The sequence below is a fragment of the Rhamphochromis longiceps genome, linkage group LG5 (assembly GCF_057381845.1).
Source record: "Rhamphochromis longiceps isolate RC_006_pf linkage group LG5, R_longiceps_female_GT1.1, whole genome shotgun sequence".
NCBI classification, from domain to species: domain Eukaryota; kingdom Metazoa; phylum Chordata; class Actinopteri; order Cichliformes; family Cichlidae; genus Rhamphochromis; species Rhamphochromis longiceps.
Window position 1 is genome coordinate 7,074,595 of NC_140561.1, and position 7,583 is coordinate 7,082,177.

Below are 7,583 nucleotides of genomic sequence, written 5' to 3' on the forward strand. Positions count from 1 at the left end.
CAGTAGGATACTGGGCAGTGGTGCGCGATGCGCCTGCTGTCTCAGTCTGTTCCTAATACCAGCGCGTTTTCCCCGGCGCTTCTTTGTTCTGCGCCTCGGATGAGCGGCCCGTCCTTTGTTGTTCTCCGCGCCGCGTAGAATCTCTGGCGGCCAGGAAGGGTCAGGTTTAAAAGTGTCCAAGATTAGATGTGCAACCTTGGCACCGATGTTTACAAGTGATCCGCTGTCGTATACTATAAGACTAGAGGATTTTGGGATGTAAACCAGAGCAAAAAATAAGTAAAAAACAAGAAAAGTGGATAGTCGGAGCGGAGCGGTCAGGAAGGCGTCTGGACGTGGCCGCGCCATCTTGGATATCTTGTCTGTGTGGTAACGACTGGGTTTTTCAACAGGACAACGCTACAGTACACAATCCCCGCAGGACAAAGGACTCCTTCCAGGAGAATAACATCACTCTTTTGGACCATCCTGCATGTTCCCCTCGTCTAAATCCAATTGAGAACCTTTGGGGATGGATGGCAAGGGAAGTTTACAAAAATGGACAAACAGTTCCAGACAGTAGATGCCCTTCGTGCGGCCGTCTTCACCACTTGGAGAAATGTTCCCACTCACCTCATGGAAACACTTGCATCAAGCATGCCGCAACAAATTTTTTGGAACTTTGACTTCTGTTTTGACACTTTGACACTTCACCTGTTGCCTACTGGTGGTGGTCAGAGGGCCCGGTGGCGCCAGTGTCCGGCAGCCTTGCCTCTGTCAGTGCGCCCCAGGGCAGCTGTGGCTACAATGTAGCTTGCCATCACCAGTGTGTGAATGTGTGTGTGAATGGGTGGATGACTGAATGTAGTGTAAAGCGCTTTGGGGTCCTTAGGGACTGAGTAAAGTGTTATACAAATACAGGACATTTACCATTTGAGGGGCTTACGGGGGTTTTTGGAGGTGAGCTGAGCTTTTCATCAGCTGCAAAACAGCCTGTTTCATTTTAAGCACTGTTTTCAATAAATTGCATGCTCAAAAAATGTTTTGTCTCACTCCTATTTCTTCTTGTTGCATGTTGAAGCTCTACTTGGAACCTTGTTAAGATGCAAAATACGATTATTATTTTTTTTGCCAAGTGGTCTTAAACTTTTGATCGGGACTGTATGATGGTCTGGGGCTGTTTTGCTGCCTATCCTGGAAGACTTGCTGTAGTAAATGGAACCAAATTCTGCTGTCTACCAAAACATCCTGAAGGAGAATGTCAGGCCGTATGTTCTTGACCTGAAGCTGATGTGCACTTGGGTTCTGCAACAGGACAATAATCCAAAACACCAGTCAGTCTGGTGTGCTTTGCTGGTGTGTTTACTTGGTGCTAATTCTGTGTAAATGAGAGGGAGACAGATGTAAGAGATTGAAGACACAAGGTGGAGAGTTAGTGAAAATGAGTGAGTCTAAATACCTGAGGTCAACTATCCAAAGCAACAGACAGAGCACAAGAGAGGTGAAGCCTCTAGCTTGCCTAAGAGAACTCAAGCTGTTTTGCAGTTTTGTGGATTAGAGAAAATTAAAATAAATTCAAACTTGTGAGCCTAATCCTTTTTCTTGTTAAGTCATTAAGATGTCTGCTGTACAATCACTCCATCCAAAGAATAGTTCAAAGAAATCATTAAAATCTCAAAATTTCTCTGACATTCATTCATCCATTCTCCCTCACTATCATCAAAACACCACATGATATGTTTCATCAACCTGACTGTTTCAAACACAGTAAGAACCCCTGAAAGGTTTCCTATCTTTAAACATTACCTCTCAAAAACTGGGTGGTAGTATTTGAGGTATTTGAACCTCTGACAGGGTCCTTGATGACCAGGGGGAATCTGGTTGTATTTACAGGTTGTGTTTTTGCTGCATTGCAGTTGGCTAAACGGGCCACCTGGTGTCAGTGTTACACAGATGAGGACACAGAATAACAAGCTCCCAACTCCTTGTTTCTGACTTGCACTTAACATTTTAGTGTGATTGGCGCTTAAACATAGAGCACTAGATGGTTTAATCCACAAACACTGTTTGGAATTTTTAGCTGGAGGTCAGTGCTGTTATGATGCACAAATGACGTTCATCATCAAACTTTGAAGAGGTTTATTACCAAGGCTGAAAGGTTCAAAGGCTTCTGCTGTAGTTCCATAGTGATGGTTACAGTGCTCAGACTTGAGCATGAGCCACTGGCCAATGTGAAGCCACCAAAAGAGAGGGAGATGGAGGTATAGAGAGAGCGAGAGGGGGGCTGGAGTTTCTTCCCTGGTTGCTATGGAAACATACCTGCTCCTCACTCACAGCATCATCCCTGAACACAGAGACAGAAGTCTGTCTGATGTGCAAGAAACAGAAGACACAAGGCATGCATTCTAACAGTGTTTCATCACGATACACAAAACTCCTAAAACACTGATCAGAATTCAACAGCCTGTCTCCTAAAATCCAGGGTAGCATCATCACCGACACACACGCACACACAGTATAATGGGAATAACTCACATTCCAAACAAACCCTCAACACAGCCTACAATTTGACAGAACCTACTCAAACTCACTGCACGCGTGGGTGGACCTGAAATTCAATGAGCCTAGAAAACAAATGTTACTTCCATTCAGTGTCAGAAAACTCAACTGCAATTCTTAACAAAAGACTGTATATTTCTGTGACAGTCTTAATTTTATATACTCTCAGTAACTGATTAGTTAGTGTGTAAATACCGAACAATTAAACTGCTGTACCTGACAGTTTACCTCTCACATGGCCCGATCAGGTCCAGCCCTTATCCTTTGGACACCAAAGCATAAGGGCTCAAGTTCAGACTGTTTCATAAAAGACCACAAAAAACTCACCATTAAAACTCTGGTTTAAATGGAAAAAGACCATCTCTGAACTGAGGAAATGGAGCCTTAGAGTACATCTTCCAGCATCTTACCATGCTAGGATTGCAACCTTTCCTTGACTCTGTGAATAATACTCATTTCAAAGAACAGAAATGACACTGATCAATGGCAGTGACAGTCTGCATACTAACAATGAGGTCATGGCCCATGATTGGTCAGTGCTTCTAGTTTTCAGTCATTATGCATCTTTGCTATTTATAAGGTTGTGGATACCTGCAACCACCTGAGACTGAAGAAGTCCCTTGGATGAGTGACAATACGTTTCTCCTGCTGAAAATGCTGTGTCCACATGAATAGAATTAGCTTTCTGGGAGTTCCTTACCTGGAAGATTGAGCGTTCATGATGTATCAACCATGCATCCATTTACTTTTGCCCCATTTCACCCACCACTTCCCTACTGTTTTTGTGATTTTGTGGGAAATCACATTGCTTTTAATTTGAAGGTAACTGCTATTTTATCTATTTTTTGGTTTCGTTATGTATCTGCAGGTTTGGAAGCAAATACAGCTTTATTTCAAATATGCTGGAACAGACTTTGCTACTGAGTTTGCTTCTCCTAAAGATGTTAGCTCACATAAACTGTAGAGGCTTTTTTGGTTTCCTACGTATTTGTTTACTAAAACCAGAGGTAACGCCATGTGTATTGTTGTGTTCAGCTGAAAAAGCACAGAAGACTGGACAGGAGCTGTGATATCTGGGACAAGGCCCAGCTACTCATCTTTGTACCTGGAATGATGAAAGAGTTTTAAATGACAGTAGAGCTAGGAGCAATGCACTCAATGAAAAGGACTTACAGGGAGTGAATTGTTCATGGAGGTAACTGATAGGCTTGGGCAGAAACAGGACAAACTGGCAGGTGTTACAACCAATGACTGTTCAAATAAGGACAGTGGATGCAAGGATGTGGGATCTGAGAGCAGAAATTCAAGAATGAGAAGAGAGGTAAGGATATTTCAGAGCTCTCAGATGCAGAGGCATTTCTTGCTTTTACTGAATTATGTGATTTCACGAATTACTTAACTAAATAATTAACTAAATACCAAACTGCAAGGCCTATTTGCATGCAAAATATACAGTCTGGTTTTCATGAGAAAGTTACCATTTCTTTTAAGCCAGGTTGAAAGCATCATTCTTACTGGCATACCAATGGAGAAGATGTTGGTTCTCATCTGCCTTCATACGCAAACAAACATTCTTAGTGATGATATTTAACAACTCTAAATTATTTCAGTTACAATCGGCTTGTAGATCCACTGCCCTTCGCATTTCCAATTTAGAAACTGAATGTGAGTTTAATTCACTTGTTCAGCAGAAAAATTAAACTCACTGAACAAGATTAAACAGCTAAAAAAATTTGCAAAAGAGCAATCAAACTTTGTATAATTAAGAGACTGAAAGTTCACAAAAACATGTACATTTTGTTTGTGACTGCTTTTTGGGAATGTTGAAAAAAATGGTGAATAATTAAAATTTTATTATGCCTCTCACATTTTTCTAATGGTAATATCTAGTCTTACTAATAGCAGTTTATAAATAGACAAATTTAATATTGCACAAAATTGAGTTCGGCTTATTGGTGCAGCCCACCACAACAGTGTCAATTTCTCATAAAAAATAATTGCCCACTCCTGGTTTGAAAAAATACAACATAGACCTCTGGGGGCTTAAACCACATCATAAACTGGTTTATATAATTACATAATTGCTCATAGATAAATATAGCCACAATTACAAAATTGCATAAAATACATTTTTCAGGTAGAAAAGTTAAGTTAAGAGAGATGCTTTCGTAAATACACCTTGAGACGTTGCCACAGATGTGTATGTGTCACTGTCCTGTGAGTGCAGACTTTCTGCATTACATTTGTTCTGTAATTTTCAACAGAAAGCATCCTTTAAAGCTAGCTTCACAAGCTGATGAATGTATTTTGTTTCAAAGAGACATTTTTCAGAGCCTTGCTGGACTGACTGACTGCAGCTCAGGAGGTATTGGGTCATCTATTAATTGGAAGGTTGGTGGTTCAATCTCTGGCTGTAAGAGTCTGCAAGCAAAGTATCCTTGGGCAAAATACTAAACCGCAAGTTGTTCTCTGATGTGTCAGTGTTACACAGAAAGCATTTAGGTGTTTGTCTGAATGAGGCACAATGTGTAAAAGTGCATTTAGTCCTACAGTAGTAGTGACAAAAGTCAATTATGAGTTATGAATTTCTATTTAAAATGGACTGTAGACAGATGAAACTGTTTCCAAGTGAACCCTGTAGCAAAGATATTTGTTATAGATCATCTCAGTCAAGACTGTTATCTGCAGATGTCAGGTGAGCCACAATCATACACTAAAACGTTAAGTAAAAACCCAGCCACAGGCCAGTGTATTCCTAGTGCCAGTCCCAAGCCCGGGTGAATGGGGAGAACTGCTTCATGAATAGTGTCCAACGTATAATCCAAATCAAATCAAATCAAATCACTTTTATTGTCACATCACATGTGCAGGTACATTGGTACAGCACATGTGAGTGAAATTCTTGTGTGCGAGCTTCACAAGCAACAGAGTTGTGCAAAATACAATAATGTAAACAAGCAAAATACAAGAATGGCTACATCTGAAACTAATAAATATATGTACAATATATAATAGTATATGCATATTTTACAAATTAAATAGAGTAAACAATGAATAGAATATATAAAACAAATAAAATAAAATATACAGAGTGAGACATGTGCAAAACAGTGGCATTACTGTACAGTAATCCTGGCCAAATCAAACATGCAGATCATAAAGAATGAGATTTCTATATTGGATTGGTCAGGGCCTGGGTTAACAACAACTGTCTCGGCTGTTTGTTAGACAACAGAGACAAATGAAGATGAATGAGGGAAGGCATGTTGAGAGGTAGTGAGAGAGAAACAAAAGCTGGAGTATGGAGATGAGAGTAGCGACTCTAAATGTTGGTACTATGACTGGCAAAGGGAGAGAGCTAGCTGATATGATGGAGAGAAAGAAGGTAGATAAACTATATTGCCTGAAGTATTCACTCACATATCCAAATCACTGAATTCAGGTGCTTCTCCACCTGGCAAGCCAACGGACAAGTCTGGGTTTGGCAGCTGCCAGGAGAACAGTACTTATCTGACTCCATTATGGCAAGTATAAGGTTTGGTGAAGGGAGGATAATGATGTAGGGTTGTTCTTCAGGAGTTGGGCTCAGCCCCTTAGTTTCAGTGAAAGGAACTCTTTCACTATAGACAATTTCATGCTCCAAACTTTGTAGCAGCTTGGGGATGGCCCCTTCCTGTCCAACATCCCTGCCCACCAGTGCACAAAGTAAGGTCCATGTATCATGTCTTTAGTCTGGAAGAACTTGACAACTAAAGGGAACACCTTTGGAATGAATTACAGTTAGAGCGCAAGACAGGCCTTCCTATTCCTACTAACACGCTCCTAAACCTTGTGGAAAGCCTTACCAGAAGAGCTGAAGACATTATAGCTGTAAAGGGTGGGGAGACATCATATTAAACGGTATTGATGAAGAATGGGATGTCACTCAAGTTAATATGCAGACAAGCAAATACTTTTTGCAATATAGTGTCTCAGCTGTTTCTGGATGATTGCATTTGCCAGTTTAGCACAGTTAGCAGAGCTTTTAAAAATCATGACTACGACCAGTATGTTGATGCAACCTAAAATGTGACTTTGTTACCTTTCAGTGTCTTCACGTACCTATATGGCTCAAGTACATTGGGTATATTCAGAGAAAGTACCTGAATTTTTAGATCACTCAGATCAATGAAAAAGAGAAAGTGTGGTTCATTTGGCAATATTACATTGTTGTAATCATTCAATTACATATTCTGTCAATAGAGTTGGTCATTAGAGGTTTGCTTACTCTGCCTGACCAAAATGTGTGTTTAATAGCAATAAGCAGATCCACCATCACTTAAGGAACTACATTGAATTTGATATCTATATTTTATAGACTTTTTACATCAACAACTGACTAATTCTGGTAATTTGACCCATGAATAAGAGAATGTAAAGATCAGCAAATATCTGAAAAAAAAAAACATTACAATACAGACAAGAAAACAGAAACAGAAATTCATCATAGCTTTTGTATGTACATGGGCTGTCACTGTATTGCATGTGTGCCCTTCATTCAAATGTGTGTTAATGAAGAGGACAATCCCTAATTAGATAACACTAGTTGGCTTCTGATTTTATTTCAAATCATATACATGGTGGGTATTTCAGGTTGTTAAAAGCCTTTTTTGGTTCTGTTTTGTTGTTTTGTAGATTTGATACCAGTGAAGAATATCAATGAGAACTAGAAGGGACATTCTGAATTATGTGCCCCTCCACTGTCCCCCAGACTCTAGGACAGGGGTGTCCAACTCCAGGCCTCGAGGGCCGGTGTCCTGCAGGTTTTAGATGTGTCCTTGAACCAAGACAGCTGATTTAAATGGCTAAATTACCTCCTCTACATGTCCTGAAGTTTTCCAGAGGCCTGGTAATGAACTAATCATGTGATTCAGGTGTGTTGACCCAGGGTGATATCTAAAACCTGCAGGACACCGGCCCTCGAGGCCTGGAGTTAGAAACCCCTGCTCTAGGATGTTGATTTCCAAATGAAATGCAGCATTTACTTTCATCTGAAAAAAAGGACT